Here is a 16,284-nt window from a genome sequence, read left to right on the forward strand (position 1 = left end):
CTCCTGGCGGCTTCCATTCACGTTCACATATCCTCCCTAAAGACAGATAATCATATAATTAAGCAATCCATTTCTCAGCATATATGCGCTGTACAGAAGACAGTGATACAGTGAATTCTGGTGTGTGCTTTGGTTCAAAGTATAAAATACCGAATAATCACATTTTTTATGAAAGCACTTGACCTTTAAATTGATATTTCCACCCAACAGATTATAATTATTGTTCAAAGAGGTGTTGAATGCAGCACAGCTAATCCATAGGTGGCCCGTCTGTTACTCAACGGTTACGGCTTGTGTCCAACTGATGATATTAGCTGACGGCCATAAAAAGGGCAGAAAGGGTCACTTTTGGCTTCCTGTCAATACCAGCCTTGATTTTTTTTTCCTCCTCTAAGATCATGAATCTGAATTCTTAAGGTCAACCTAAATTCATAAATATCACCTGCAGATTTGCATCTTTCTACTTACAGAATGTCACCATTCTAGATGAAGCAAAGCAGGACAAGTGGTAACTGAGTCTTGAGTGTCGATCGAGGCTGCTTCCGAAACAAAAGTTCCCCCTTAAGTCGAGCTGCCAAATTTAGCAAATAAAAAAATACAGGATGCCCAGTTCAATTTGAATTTCAAAAGGATAAGTATGTCCCATACAGCAAATTATTCATTATCTGAAAATCAAATTTAACTGGGCATCCTGTATTTTATCTGGCAGCTCTACCCCGGAGCAGTCAATCTCTGAGTCTGATGTGCCCTAATTATCTGTATTTTTCTCTTTTCTACAGAAGATACATCAAATACAGACAGCTATAGCAAACAACATACTCAGGTCACTGATGGCTGAAAACAAGGAGCGCTAAGAAGTCAATATCCATCATCCTGTCTGTTGTTTATTTTTATTAGTTACTGATTGGACCATTTCCCTTTTCATGATTAAACAACTCTCTTAATCATCGCCTCAATTCCTGGAATCCTTTATCAAGAGCAAGGACAACTCTGTCTGGGCTGAACAAGGAAAAATGTGAAATATATGCTAATATTTAAAAGCTTCTTGTTTACCCTGCCAGCATCTATCAAGGTAAGCACATTGTGTGAATTTATCATGAGACGTGCACAAGGAGATGCAGTGGTTTCTGACAGTCAAATCTGTTCTGGTTAAGCTCTGGGAATGGGCCCTATCCTTCCCCCAAAGTGTCTTCCCAGCACACCAAGCTCAGGCCTAGACCAAGAGGAAGGGCCGGAGCCACCACGGTGAGCAGAAGGCAGAGAGCTCTACAGACACCCACAGTATGGCTATCAGGCCAAAAGAGCATCCTGGCTCACATCTGCAGACTTCTCCCTCACCACTGGCTATCCTGCCCTTGACTGGCTAGAAGGGAGGATCACGGATATAAGGATATCACATCCTTATAAAATTGTACTGAATCCAAGGCTCAGGGAGATAAATCTCCCTGGCCTTCCCCTGCATCCCCCTTCCTTCATGCCATAAAGGGGCCACCACCATAAACTAAATCTGAAATCACAGCATATCAGAAGAAAACAAACTAAAAATCCATACCAAAGCAGAAAATCAAGAGTGGAGACTGAAAACATGATTCTTATCTTTATTGACCATTGCATTGATGAGAATCAATAACAACTGTAAATGTTTCCATTTCACATTTAGAATGTTTTATATTGGTCTAGAAGTTTAGAGTTCAAAGAGCATGTTCATTTACCTCATTTTATATTGCAGTGATTTATTGTACAAAAGGAACTTAAGAGCCTTTTGATCAATCTGTAACAGATATAGTTTTCCTAACCAAGTGTTTCTCCAAGTATGGTTCTCAAAACTGGTCCATGCCGGCAGCATCAGCACCACCGAGGACTTGCTAGAGATGCAGATACTGGAGCTCCATCCCCAGACCTGCTGAATCAGAAACCCTGGGAGTAGGCCTAGCAATCTTTTTTGTCACAAGTCCTCCAGGGAATTTCTGTACACCCTATCATTTGAGAACCACTGCCCTAGCCTCCTAGAGACTGCCAGGGCTTCCTGAGTTCCTTTTCACCATCTGAACCAAACAGTGGCATTTTTCAAGCACTATTTGTAGAGTGTTTATCTGTCTTTGCCAATAGTAAAGTCGGGTCTTCAGATTTCTATACCAGATTTAAGAACAGACTGTAACGCAGTAGTTTTCAACATTAAGAAAATGGTTCCCATTTTTTCTTCATACCCTCTCCCCATCACATGCACGCGCGCGCGCACACACACACACACACACATACACACACGCTGCCCCTGCCCATTTCACAGTGTCTCTCCCAGCTCCCCAGACCCCTATTCTGGTACATTCTGCACTCCCTCCCCACACCCTCCTCTATAAAATGCACTTTTTAAAATCTTAGCCTCCAGTCTGTATCACCTTCGCCTCCATATTCACCCATCCCCCATTAGCCCTCTTCAGCCTCTATCTTTTTGCAGCTTCCAAAACTTTTGCATTTACAGCCTCACCCTAGGCACTATCTTTCACCCAACACTTTGTGTCCATTTCTGGAATCCTGTCTCCCAGCTCCCCTCCTTCCCACTCCTGCCCTACATACATTTTCTCTCCCACACGAGTGCCAGCTCCTTTCCCACATGTCAGCCAGACTCCCTCATTTGCTGCCCATCCCCAGTTCCCACTTTTTTCTTGATGATTTTTGCTCTCATCCCCTAGAATAGAGATGACCAGCACCACACGCAATCCTCTCTGGGTCTCCCCTCCTCTGACATCCTCTCCTCTCCTCTGACATCACCAGTCTTTGGCTTTTATTTCTGCTTCAATAGAAATATTTTTTCTCTGAGGCCATAGTCTTCTCCAACTTTCATACTTATCTTTTGTTACCTATCTACTAGTTTCTTTTTTAAACATATTGAAGTGAATAGTTGATTTGAAGGAAAAAATATTAGATAAAAAAATTGTTCAGGTAATAAGACGATGAACCAAAAAATGTGGATGTGGTCACAGAACAAATGATGGTATCAAATGCTGATGCAGCAGGGGGTGGTGGGCATGTCGGAAAGCAGAATATGTTAAATATTGTGAGAAAAGACCCTGGGGTAGAGATGAGCATGTAGCTACAGACAGCAGTGGGACGCCAGCATGAGAAGGGTGGAAGGAAGGTTCAGGTAAGACAAAGATGTTTATCCTTTTTAGGTCAAAGCCCATGTTGAAAATCTAACGAAATCTAACAAGTCCTCATAGAAAAATGCCCAAACAAGCAAAAGTTTGCATTTATTTCTGGCACGTGGAAGAACTCATGAAGCCTAAAGGGGATGACGTCCAGAGACCTCAGGTAGAGAAACATGCGGGGTTTGGGCGCCAGTCCAAAAGGCTTCAATGCCAGAAAATGCAACAAAACTTGGACTTCATCCAAGTGGCAAGGTGGTATGTGTTTTGGGATGCTCAGCTTCGCGTACTTTATATTTTGTGTACACATCTCATGCCCAACCTTCCCTGGCTACCACAGGGAGTGATATGAAAAGACTTTGTGAAATCCACGTTTTGATTCCAGAAACTTCAGGCCAGCAATATCGGCTTGATGCCAGAAAAACCAGCCACTAACATATTTTGAAAATGATGTCGTAGATAGAGTACAGGAAATGATTATCACTGGGCAGATAAAAGGAAAACATCTTAAAAGAGAATATAAACTTTTTAACCTACTCTAGAGGCAACATGTAAAAACGTCTGTGCACCAGAGAAAGAAAATTCAGTGATATGTGTGAGGAGTGGTTTGCATGTGTGTGAGGTTAGAGAAAAAGCCACATGTGGATTGCAAATGTATTGGTTTTATCTACTGAGTGCTATTCTGCCAATCCTGAAACAAGAAAATTACCATTTTTGTGTTTTCAGTGTAATAGTATCAGGTAACACAGATTCATCGGTTGCCATATGCCAAGCACCTCATGTGCATGGTTTCATTCAAATCCCTTCTTTACCCTATGAGGCAGACACTCATATAAATGAAGGGCTGAGACCCAGAGAGCTTACGCAAAGAATGGCTAAGTTGCTGTCCTAGAACCCGAAACTGGGATGAACTAGACCAAGATTAAACCAGATGGCCTGACTCTGTCAAAGGCTTGCTTCTTAACACCATTCTGGATCCAACAATAGTTCTCTCTCCCCAAAACTGACATGGCTCAAAATCTGAATTCCCCTGTTGACCCAGTTTCCAACCAGATCCACAAACTGTAATTGGATTATGCAGTTGGAATCTGAGAAACAGGAAAGTGCAAATGGCCAAAATAATGAGCACTCGTTAAACTTCTTGGAAAGAACAACACTGCTTCAAGGCAGTGCCTACAAGCAAGTTTTGCTTGAAGAAAATAACTAAAACATAATCATTACTTTTAGAGATCTTGGTTGATTTCACCCAATATCCATTCCTCTGCTTGTTTTCCCAGAGAAAATGTGTAGGTGCCCTCTTATTAAAAATAAACTTGCATCCCAGTCTACCCCAGAGCAAGATCAAATGGCTACCACAGGGAGTGATATGAAAATGGAGTCATTTCTTTGAAATTCCCAAGGGTGCTTTTTTGCTTTAAAGAGCAATGAAGTCACTTTCTGCTAGTAATTTATTATTTCCACCAGTTATTCAAATATTTGTCTACATGTTGAAAAATTAGTCCTTATTCAAACAAGTTTTTGCTTTTAGAGCAAAGACATTCTAAATGTTCAGTAAAACTGGATTCCAGCAAAGGGATACACATAAAGATAAAGTAATTAAAGGCACATGCTCGCTTTCTTCTTAGACAAGCAAACTAAAAATACAAAAGAAAATAAACAAAGCCTACACCTTTCTTCAGTAGACATGGGGCTTCCCAGATTGGACTGGACACCTAAGCTCAAAAAATGAGGTTGGCTTCATCCAAACATCACCTGCTTTGCCATTTCCCTGGGCTTGCATGCTAAACAGGTTCAGTCATTTCTGAAAATCATGGTTCCGGCTGGTCTTTCTTTTGTCCTTGGCATTCTTAGCCTCAGCCAATAGCAGTATGAAGACATTAACCTTATTAAACATAGATTGTGGCTGGTGTTATTGGAAAGAAGTTTAGTTTGTTGTTCACCCATTATCACATTATAGATGACTTTTATCGCTATAGTGGTCATGTTTATGTGGGTAATTGCCCCCTTTCCATCCAAATAATATAAGTACCATTAGGCAGGAAGGAAAACGAAATGGGAAGGAGAGAGTAGAGTGCATAATGGGAGGAAAGGACTATTTCCTAAATGCTCCCTGACTTACTGTAGGGAACAAATGAATTACTGCACCCTTCTAAAACTTCAGTGCCCTTGGTAAAAGCAGACAGAGACAGGAGAAAGGGTAAGCATTTTGTCTTTCTGGAAAAAAGGGCAAATTATTATATATATATACACACATGTGTGTGTATATATATATGTGTGTGTGTTTGTGTGTGTATATATATATATATATTTTTTTTTTCCAAATACCACTCAGTAAACTAAGTATTTCCATACTGTTCCCAGCAAGCAGGGAAAAGCATATGGAAGGAGGGAGAGAGAGATCATACATAACTTCTTCAGAATTGAGGGAGGGTCAGGAAAATACTCAAAGAAATAAACTGTGTAAATAAATACAATAACTAATCCTAACAGCCTCTGAAACCTCACTTAAGGCATAGATGGTGCCTAGAAGCCAAAGTTTCCACTCAGTCAGCAATAGCATTCAAACACATTATCATTTAGGGAGTTGCTTTTTCTCATCATCTGTTTATCCTCATCTGCCCTCATTGTTCAGCACAGTAAGTGCTCAGTAATTGCCTTATGAATGTATAGGAAATCACCTCATGGAGCATCTACCATATACATAGGATTCTTTTTAATAATTATCAAGTTTCAGATATGTTAAAGTTAGGGAAAGAAAATTTGGTTTGGGTCAGCAAGTTCAGTAAATCGGTCTCGTAAAAGAAGTGTGAGGAGAGCATTTTCCATTGACCTTTTCTCCACATTTAAAGTGTCTCTGAATTTGACAGTAGATATCAAGAGATTTGGAAAAGGTCATGCCTCTTGCCCAAGTAGCTCAACTTCCAGTTATCTGCCCCCAAGGAAGTCATAAGAGGTATGAACAAGGATTTATGGTGGAGATGTTCATCACAGCACTATTTAGAATATCAATATCCATGGATACACATGCCCAGGCACAGGGTCAAGTTTAAATTAAGCTGGGATCAAAGTCAAGTCATGCAATGGCCTCCCAGTGACCATTACATGTGATATTTTTTAAAGTTTCTTTAATGGCATGGAAGATATTTGATGATATAATGATAAATGAAAAAAAGCAGGATGCAGTGCACTTGACACAGGATGATCAAAATCTACATCAGAGAAAATCTACATACAGGAAGAGAGAGAGACACACACATAAAGAGAAAATCAAAAGTTAACATTCCAAGTCACGATGAGGGGTTATCCCTTAGTTATGAAGGTTATGAGGTTACAAATGATTTCTTTCATCTTTTTAAAATTTCCTGTTATTATATATTCCCACCTTGTTTTTATAGTCAGAAAAAAATAAATTTTTTGTCACAGAATTGTTAACTGTTTAAACCAGGTTAGGAAGTCTAATCATAGGGAAAACAGGAGATATTCTAAATTCTGGCAGCTTCAATTGCCAGAATTCAATTGCCATAAGTTTTCTGTGTGTTTGTTGTTGTTGTTGTTTGTTTTTTTAGACAGGGTCTCACTCTGTCACCCAAACTGGAGTGCAGCGGTACAATCGTGTCTCACTGAGGCCTCCCCATTCTGGGCTCAGGTGGTCCTCCTGCTTCAGCCTTCTGCTACCAGATGATCTCTACAGTTTTCCTATAGTTTCTTGAAGACTTCTGTGCATTTTCCCTAATAGCCAACTACTTATGATCTGTGAGTCTGCAGGAGCTAATAATTACAAGAATTTTCTCAGAAAAGGAAGACGGAAAGGGGAGGTCAGGAGAGTACAACTCAAGCCATAGGTTGCCATTGGCTTGTTGGCAAGTCACTTAACCTCTTGAGGCCTCCTTTGTGTCATACACTAGGTAATTTTTAAGCTCCCTTGTAGTCCCTTAAAAGGACTCCTCCTTTTAAGTCCAAAAAATAATTATCTTTTCCATGCTGTCCTAGGAGGTCACCACCAAATAATTTGCATTTGGAGCATGTAGACTTCAATTGATCTTCAGTGAAAGAACGGCCTTCCAGTCACTCTGGAGGATGACAGAGGCCAGTCACTCACACTTGGGCCATTGAATAGCCTTCCTCTCACATCTCCTGGTTTCTAGGCCTCACCACCAGGATCTTCTTAGAGTTCTGCTCATCCCACAAGGTGTGATTTTTAACATGTCAAATGTACTTTTACTGTCAACAAAGCGTACTGTGCTGGGAAAACAGTGGCCTGCAGCCTTTTTGGAGACACAGCTGCCTTTGAGAAACTGTGGGAAACATTGACCTCTCCTCAGAAAAATGGTCTTTCACATCAAAATTTTACTGACCACTTCATGGAGTCACAGACTTGCAGCCCAAAGTCCTTGGATGCCAGGTTAGAAATCCCTGGTGAGGAAAGTATTTACCCATTCAACAGGGCCCCAGATGATTTTAAAGCATGCTTCTTTTTCACGAGTAAGATGATCATGATGACTACAAATCACGTAATGAAGGGGCCTGCCCAGGCCCTGTGAGTCAGGAAGAAGGGAACCCAAAGCTGTAATCCTTCAGTGCAACCCAGGAACAGCAAGCCTCAGGACAGCGGTGAGGACCACAGGAAAGGGGGCACATTTCAGAAACCACTCCCTGCTCCAGAGCCCATCTACAAGTGACAGAGCTGCAACTGCCACCAGGGCAGTCTTCTCCTGGATGAGAATTAGGACTCAGGTTTACAATGCCCCAGGCATTATCTCACTGGTCCTCACTACAACTCTCTGTGCTACTATTGAGCTTGATCGTACATGGTACCCAACATCTCCATTTTGTGGATGAGGAAACTAAGTATCAGGGAGGATAAGAAGTTTTTCCAAAGTCACAGAGCCAGCAAATGTCAGGGGCATGATTCAGGCTCTGCCTGGCTCTGTTCCACCCAAGTCAGGCTAACTATTACCTGGCAAGCCCCCATGCTCAGCTCAGTCACAGTGTTGTGTTTCTCAGAAAACATTGCCATAAGTTGAACACAAGTGACACAAAGGAGACTCACGGAAAATTAGCAGCAAGTGGTAGCTGAATAGCAGTAGATTTTTTTTTTTTGAGACAGGATTTCACTGTCCCCCAGGGTAGAGTGCAGTGGCATGATCATGACTCCCTGCAGCCTCCACTTCCTGGGCTCAGGCAATCCTCCTGCCTCAGCATCCCAAGTAGCTGAGACTATAGGCATGGGCCACCATGCCTGGTTAATTTTTTCAATTTTTTGTAGAGATGGAGTCTCATTATGTTGCCCAGACTAGTCTTGAACTCTTGGTGTCAAGCAATCCTGCATTGTCCTCCCAATGTGCTGGGATTACAGGTGTGAGCCACCATGCCTGGCTGGTAGTAATGTCTTAAAGCCTGATGCTCTCAAAGTTCTGTTTGAGGAAGGAAGTAAGAAGGAAGATAGCCTAGGAACCTCTAAAAAAAAAAAAATAGCATCTTTGTTTTTATTCATTTGCAGAGTCATCATTTCTCTGTGCACCCAATGCTGTGAGTGACCAGCTACAGCCAGGGAAACTCTGTAGCTCCAGAACATGGCCAAGGCCTTTGCTGAAGTTCCAGAGCCAGGAAATCACACAGAAGTGCATGGCAAGGCTGGCTCTATGTTCCAGGGGGCTGGCTACTTCTCTTAATAAAACAGACTCCCTCTGTCCCCTCAACTAGGAATCATAGAACTTTAAAAATTGAAAGAACCTTAAATATTACTTGGTTTAATGGCTTCCTCTTTTTCATCACTCCCACCCTTCCTTCCCACCTTTACCATAGACCTTATTTTGTCAAGGAAGAAATTCAAAACCAGAGAAAAGAAGTTGCTTAAGACCCTACAGATCATTGTTAGAGGGTAGAAGTTGAACATAAGTCTATTATGGACCAGGAAGTATATCACATAATTTACAAATAGCATCTCATTTAAACTTAGAGTTATTCACTGAAGTAGATCTTATTACACTCATTTTATAGACGGAGAAACTAATGTTCAAGAAGATAAATAATTCACCATGGTCAAAAAAAAAATCATTTGAACATAAATAGCCCTAACCCATAAAGCCAATGCCTTTTTCGAAAAACTCTATAGACCATTAGAGATGAGCCAGAAGTTACCCTGATGATGCTCCTGTGAAGTGCTGGTCAGGGTGTTTAGGTTCCCCTGCACTCCTTTCACCTCTCCCTCACAGTCTGGAGAATGAACAGCAGACATGGTGATGGATACAAAAAGGAGACCCCTCTGATGGGTGCCGTGGTGACAGACAGCAAAGACCAGATCCAAGAAAGCGCCATCTTGGATGGGATATGTGCCAGAGTGGATGGATGACATGCCCAAGGGTCAAAAGGGATACGTGACATTTCAAAGGTAACAGAATAGTAACAAAATGGATGAGTTAAAAATATATAAATAAATAAATAAAAACATTTTTTTTCTAACAATCTCAGAGTGTCAGTTGCCCACATACAACTTACCATCAATGCTGAGGAAAGAAGGCAATAAAAGAATGACAATCCAAGTTCGGTGATGAAGGAAAAAGGCAACAAGATTAAGCTTTCTGCATCAGGCGTGATATATAGAAGCCCAAAGTCAGGGTAAAGTGAGTTATAGAAAAATAAAGATTACTTTTTTCACAGCAATAATCAGTTTCACAGTTACCATTTGCATGAAACTGGTTATTCTATCATGCTACCAATTCAGAAATGCCCCATAAAAATTATGCAAATTATTTCATTTGAAATAAGCTTTAAGTCCATTTTAGGGAAAGGAAAAAAGAAGGACCCAAACCATGTACCCATTTCCCATGTGAAACTTATCAACCCTGCTGCCACTACTTGTTATTACAGATTTGAGGAAAAGTAGAAGAGAGAGAAGAAAAAGAAACGTTCTAGAGTAATCCAATTTGGGGGGAATTGGGGTAGTGGGGCGGGTAGTGAGAATAAAACTGTCAAAAGAAAAGATAGATTATAGACCGGGTGTGGTGGCTCACAACTGTAATCCCAGCACTTTTGGGAGGCCAAGGCGGACGGATCATGAGGTCAGGAGATCGAGACCATTCTGGCTAACATGGTGAAACTCCATCTCTACTAAAAATACAAAAAATTAGCTGGGCTTGGTGGCAGGTGCCTGTAGTCCCAGCTACTCAGGAGGCTGAGGCAGGAGAATCGCTTGAATCCTGGAGGCAGAGGTTGCAGTGAGCCGAGATGGCGCCACTGCTCTCCAGCCTAGGCGACAGAGCAAGACTCTGTCTCAAAAAAAAAAAAGAAAAGACAGTTTATACTTCCCTGTGCCCTTCAAAAACTGATTCAGTCCAGAAATAAGGATTCTCAGAATTCTTGATCAAGAAATCATCTAGCTTTTCTCTGTCATCTTCAGGAAAACCAATGGCTACAGAGACATGAGGCCAGTGAAATGAGAAGTTTCCCAGAAGAAGAGATTCTAAACTGCCCTCAGTCGCAAGCCTGCATTAGGACTAAATAAAGCTGATCAGCATGTATCAATCTGTATCTGTGTGATAGATTCATTCATGTCAGTCTCCCCGTTGAAAAACAGTTTCCACAAGGGCAGACTGTGACAGTGTTACAACGTACCAACGTACTCTTCAAAACTAGCACAGTGCCTGACATAGAATCTATCCTACATTAATTTTGTTGAACAAATGAAATAAAAAAGTCTACATCCCAGGAATTGGAAATACTCTGTTATGATTAGATATCTGCACTACACATGAAGTGAGGTAGTGTTATTTGAAAATGGAATTAAATTAGTAAATAAGTTTATATTGCAAATATAGGGCAAGTGTAAAAACACACTTTTAAAAGTATCCTTGGTATGCAAAAAGAGGAAAAAAATTATATAAAATTTTCAACTAAAATGAAAGAAAGCAAAAAATGGGGGAAAAGAAAAAGTGATGAAAAGAAAAGTTATAAATAAAGTAGATATTAATCCAATTGTGTCACTAATCACTTTAAATATAAATGATCTAAACATAATGAAAAGTCAGAGATTGTCAGATGGATACACAGTAAGACACAACTATATGTTGTCTACAAAAACCTATTTTAAATATAAAAATACATTAAATACTGCATCTCAGTCTTCCTTTTCTCCTATCTCTACCCTCATGCGCACGTGCATGTGCGCGCACACACGCACACACACACTTTTAGTTAAAAAAAAATTTGGCCGAGTGCAGTGGCTCACACCTGTAATCCCAGCACTTTGGGAGGGCAAGGCAGGTGGATCGCAAGGTCAGGTTTTCAAGACCAGCCTGGCCAATATGGTGAAACCCCGTCTCTACTAAAAATATAAAAATTAGCTGGGTGCGGTGGCATGCACCTGTAATCCCAGCTACTTGGGAGGCTGAGGCAGGAGAATTACTTGAACCCAGGAGGCAGAGTTTGCAGTGGGCCAAGATCATGCCACTGCACTCCAGCCTGGGCAACAGAGCAAGACTCCATCTAAAAAAAAAAAAAAATTATAGAGCTAAGAATGAGTTACTTCCTATTCTCAGTATACTAGATCCTGTACAATGTATTAATCAAAACATTTACACAAAAGGATTGAGAGTTCTCATGGTTTCATACCTTCTGCAAACAGTTCCCATTATTCTGTAACAAAACTGAAGGAGGCACTTAACAAACTTGCTGAAGTCTTGCTCTTACATACACAGACAGGCTTTAACATATAGCTGAAAATCACTTACAGTTTCTCAGGACAGTGATGAAAGAAAACATGCAAATGTAACCCATATGTTAACTTTGATATTTGTCCCCTAGCCCTGTCAGGTTAATATTTCACACTTGGAAAATGACAACCTCTCTTGTTATGTTGCTTAAAGAAAACCAAAGTTTTGCTTACCTAAATGAAAATAAGGTTGTTTCCACCTTATGATGTCCAAATGGGACTTAGTCTCTTCCCTAAACCTATTACTTCTAATAATTTTCACTTTTTCCTGAAGAAGAAACTGAAATTCAACTTTCTGAACCAAATCAGTCACTAATTGAAATAAATGCTGGGAGGAGAGCATATAAGCATTTTTAATTCAAACAACAAATATCTCATGATTAATAATGTGTCATTCAACTTTCTGCTAAACTAAGCCTTGATCTTTTCAGTTGTATGTTGATTATATGATTCCATTTCAAAAGGTCTGCATGAGAATAACTCTGCTTGCAGGAAAACTAGCAAACACAAAGTTCTTATTTGGTCCACCTATGTTCTCCTGCCTCAACTGTTCTTTCAAAAAAAAAAAATACGTTAGTTGATAGCATATTCAAAATGAGAGATTTCACATATATACCCTGATTTCCAGACATCTCCTGAAAACTAGATCTGTCTATTAAACAGGCTTATCCATTCACCTGGCAACAATCAGCTTGCCTAATAACAATTGCTCCCTTTAGACAAGGCATGTGCTTTCTAGTTTGCCAGTTGCCACCATTCCATATTGATTCCCTGGCACTGAGACCCAATGCCAGCTGCCATTTACCATCATGCTTCTGCTGCTGTTTTTCTTCTAATAGAGAACTATTCCTCTGTTATTTGTGTCACTATGAAAAGTGGGGATATACACCAAGAGAATATCAAGTCTGTTATACTCACTGCATGCTTCCATCATGTACATTCACTGACCCATCATTTAAACATTTTGGTTTGAAACCTATGCCCTATATAACAGTGATGAAATAGTCATTCACTCTGAAAGTCAAGAGGTGCCAGCCAGCTACAAACTAGGGTTTGTCGACGTTTGTTCATGTAATAAGTGTAATCAAGATGACACTATACATAGGAAGAATAAAAAGGAACTCCAAGTCATCAAAAATTTTCTGAAAAATCAAGACTTTCCATGTGATGGTGAATATTGAGTGTCAATTTGATTGGCTTGAAGGATGCAAAGCATTGTTCCTGGGTGTGTCTGTGAGGGTGTTGCCAAAGGAGATTAACATTTGAGTCAGGACCAGGAAAGACAGACCCACCCTCAGTCTGGGTGGGCACCACCTAATCAGCTGCCAGCATGGTCAGAATAAAAGCAGACAGAAGAACACAGAAAGACTAGACTGGCTTGGTCTTCTGACCTACATCTTTCTTCCATGTTGGATGCTTCCTGCCCTCGAACATCAGACTTCAAGTTATTCGGCTTTGGGTTTGTTTTTTTTTTCCTCCTCCTCCTCCTCCTCCTCCTCTTCCCTTTCTTCTTCCTCCTCCTTCTTCTTCCTTTTCCTTCTTCTCCTCCTCGTCTTCCTTCTTCTTCCTTTTTCTCCTTTCTCCTCCTCCTCTTCCTCCTCCTTCTTCTTCTTCTTCCTTCTTCTTCCTCTTCTTTCCCTTCTTCCTCCTCTCTTATTCTTCCCCTTCCCCATTTTTTTCACTTCTCCTCTTCCTGCTCTTCCTCCTCCTCCTTCTTCCTTCTCTTCTTCTTCCTCCTCCTCCTTCTTCTTCCCCCTCTTCCAATTTTTCTTTTTCCTCTTTCTCCTCCTCCTTCTTCTTTTTCCTCCTCCTCTCCCCCATTCTAGAATTCCAGATATACATATGTTTAAATGTTTGATATTGTCACAGAATTCTTGAATAGTCCATTCTGATGCTTTTGTTTCGTTTTCATTTTTCTCTTTTCGTATTTTAGTCTGAATAATTTCTGTAGATCTAGTTTTAAATTCACTGTTTTTTTTCCTCAGATGTGTCAAGTCTATTGATGAGCCTGACAAAGGCACTCTTCATCTCTTTTATTGTGTTTTTTATTTCTAGTATTTCCATGTGATGATTTTTGTAGTTTTCATTTCCCTACTGAGATTATCTGTCTGCTCTTGCATGTTGTTTGATTTTTCCATTAGATCCTTTAAAGTATTAGTTATACTTATTTTAAATCCCTGTCAGGTAATTCCAACATTTGTGCCATATTTTATTCTGATCTGATGATTGCTTTGTCTTTGAAGCTGTATTTTTTTTTCTTGCTTTTTCATATGCTTCCTAACTTTTTCTACATCCTGAGCATGAGTCTAACTTAACTTTGATATCAAAATATAAAAGGACCATTCAAGGAAAGAGTACTGCATGCATTACTAAGCATAGTTTTGGAAAACAAAATAAAACAGTGTATAAAAAGAATAATACATCATGATTAAGTTTGGTTTAACACTAAAAATATTAGTTAACATAATCCAACACATTAAGAGAGCAAAAGAGAAAAATCATGTGATTATCACAGTAACTGCATTAAAAAGCATTTGATAGCATTTTAATCCTTTAATAATTTAAAGTAAAAACTATTAGGAAAAATAGGAAAAGGGAACATTCTTAACTAATTTTTAAAGTAATAATTTCAAAAATACATAAACAGAGAGAGAGATCATCATGGCAGATGGGAGGCAGGACTACATTGCAGCTCCAGACAGAACAGCTTACGGAAGCTGGCAGTGTGAATTTTAACTCCAGATCGACTGCAAGAACAAACCAGCAATCCTGAGAGGACCCACAGACCCTCTGAAGGAAGCAGACTGCCTCTGCAGGACCCAGGAAACACCCAAATACTGTGAGTGCCCCAACTGCAGAGGTGGGAAAGGGAGACCCTCCTCTCCCAAATACACACTGGAGAAGTTGAAGGTCTGTTTGTGGGAGAAGTTTCCGACCTTACCTGAAGCTGAGCCGATTTAGAGTCGAGTGAAATACAGGGGTAGAGGAAGCAGGAGAAAGGCTGTGGGAGCTCGCTGGGTCGCCTAGCTGGCTATTCCTGCCTAACACCGCAGGGTTCCATTGAAAGAGGAGCAGGAGTTACAACTCCACAGGGAGAAGGAAATCTCTAACTGAACTCTCTAACAATTTGAATGGGGCAAGAAGCCTCTTGGCCAGAACTCAGGGGAGAGCGCAAATCTGGCATGCGGACTCCACAGGCAGGGGAAGAACTAAGCCCTTTTCTCTGGTAGCTGGGAGGTGGAAAGCCTAGGGCAGGTTTTCAACCCCGTCACGCCCTCCATCATGCCCTCTGCCTGGAAACAGACGGGGACTGTTGGGGGGAGCACAGTGGGAGTGAGACCACCCCTTCATTTTGCATGTGAGCTGGGTGAGGCCTGTGACTGCCAGCTTTCCCCCATTTTCCTGACAAACTGCATGACTCAGCAGACAGCCATAACCCTCCTATGTACACAACTCCAGTGACCTGGGAACATCACTCCCATCCCCCACAGCAGCCACAGCAAGATCCACCCAAAGTCCAAGGAGAATCTGAGTTCAATGCCTAGCCCTGCCCCAACCTGATGGTCCTTCCCTATCTACCCTGGTAGCGGAAGACAAAAGGCATATAATCTTCGGAGTTCTAGGACCCCAACCACCATCAGTCCCTCTCTATACTACTAAAGCTGATGCTTTCTGGAAAGCTGCACCTACTGGCAGGAGGCCAACCAGCATAAAAATAGAGCATTAAACCACCAAAGCTAAGAACACTCATTGAGTCCATTGCACGCCCCCCGCCATCTCCACCAGAACAGGCACTAGTATCCACAGCTAAGAGACCCATAGATGGTTCACATCACAGGACTCTGTGCAAACAACCCCCAGTACCAGGCCAGAGCTGGGTAGACTCGCTAGGTGGTTAGACCCAGAAGACAGACAACAATCACCACAGTTCAGCTCACAGGAAGCCACATCCACAGGAAAAGGGGGAGAGTAATACATCAAGGGAATACCCCGTGGGACAAAAGAATCTGAACAGCAGCCTTCACCCTAGACCTTCCCTCTGACGGAGCCTACCCAAATGAGAAGGAAGCCAAGCCTAGTAATATGACAAAAAAAAGGCTCTTCAAGTACATGGAAATTAAATAACCTGCTCTTGAATTAGCAATGGGTCAAAAACAAAATCAAGATAGAAATTTAAAAATTCTTCAAACTGAATGATGATAATGACACAACCTATCAAAACCTCTTTGATACAGCAAAGGTGATGCTAAGAGGAAAGTTCACAGCCCTAAGTACCTACATCAAAAAGACATCACAAATTGACATTCGAAGGTCATACCTCAAGGAACCAGAGAAACAAGAACAAACCAAACCCAAGTCCAGCAGAAGGAAGGAAATTACTAAGATCAGGGCAGAACTAAATGAAATTTAAAAAAAAAAAAAAAAAAAAAA

At 40.9% G+C, this 16,284-nt stretch overlaps 1 long non-coding RNA gene across 1 annotated transcript in view; it reads right to left on the reverse strand.

Annotated features, from left to right (window-relative positions):
- Positions 1–1,586: 1,586 nt before the first annotated feature.
- Positions 1,587–16,284, reverse strand: part of LOC105543187 — a 29,796-nt gene continuing 15,098 nt past the window's right edge. Inside the window, exon 3 of the long non-coding RNA XR_001006590.1 lies at positions 1,587–2,130. This is a non-coding gene — a long non-coding RNA (uncharacterized LOC105543187). The remainder of the gene's footprint in view (positions 2,131–16,284) is intronic.

This window comes from Mandrillus leucophaeus, unplaced genomic scaffold (genome assembly GCF_000951045.1).
Source record: "Mandrillus leucophaeus isolate KB7577 unplaced genomic scaffold, Mleu.le_1.0 Scaffold279, whole genome shotgun sequence".
Classification (NCBI taxonomy): Eukaryota; Metazoa; Chordata; class Mammalia; order Primates; family Cercopithecidae; genus Mandrillus; species Mandrillus leucophaeus.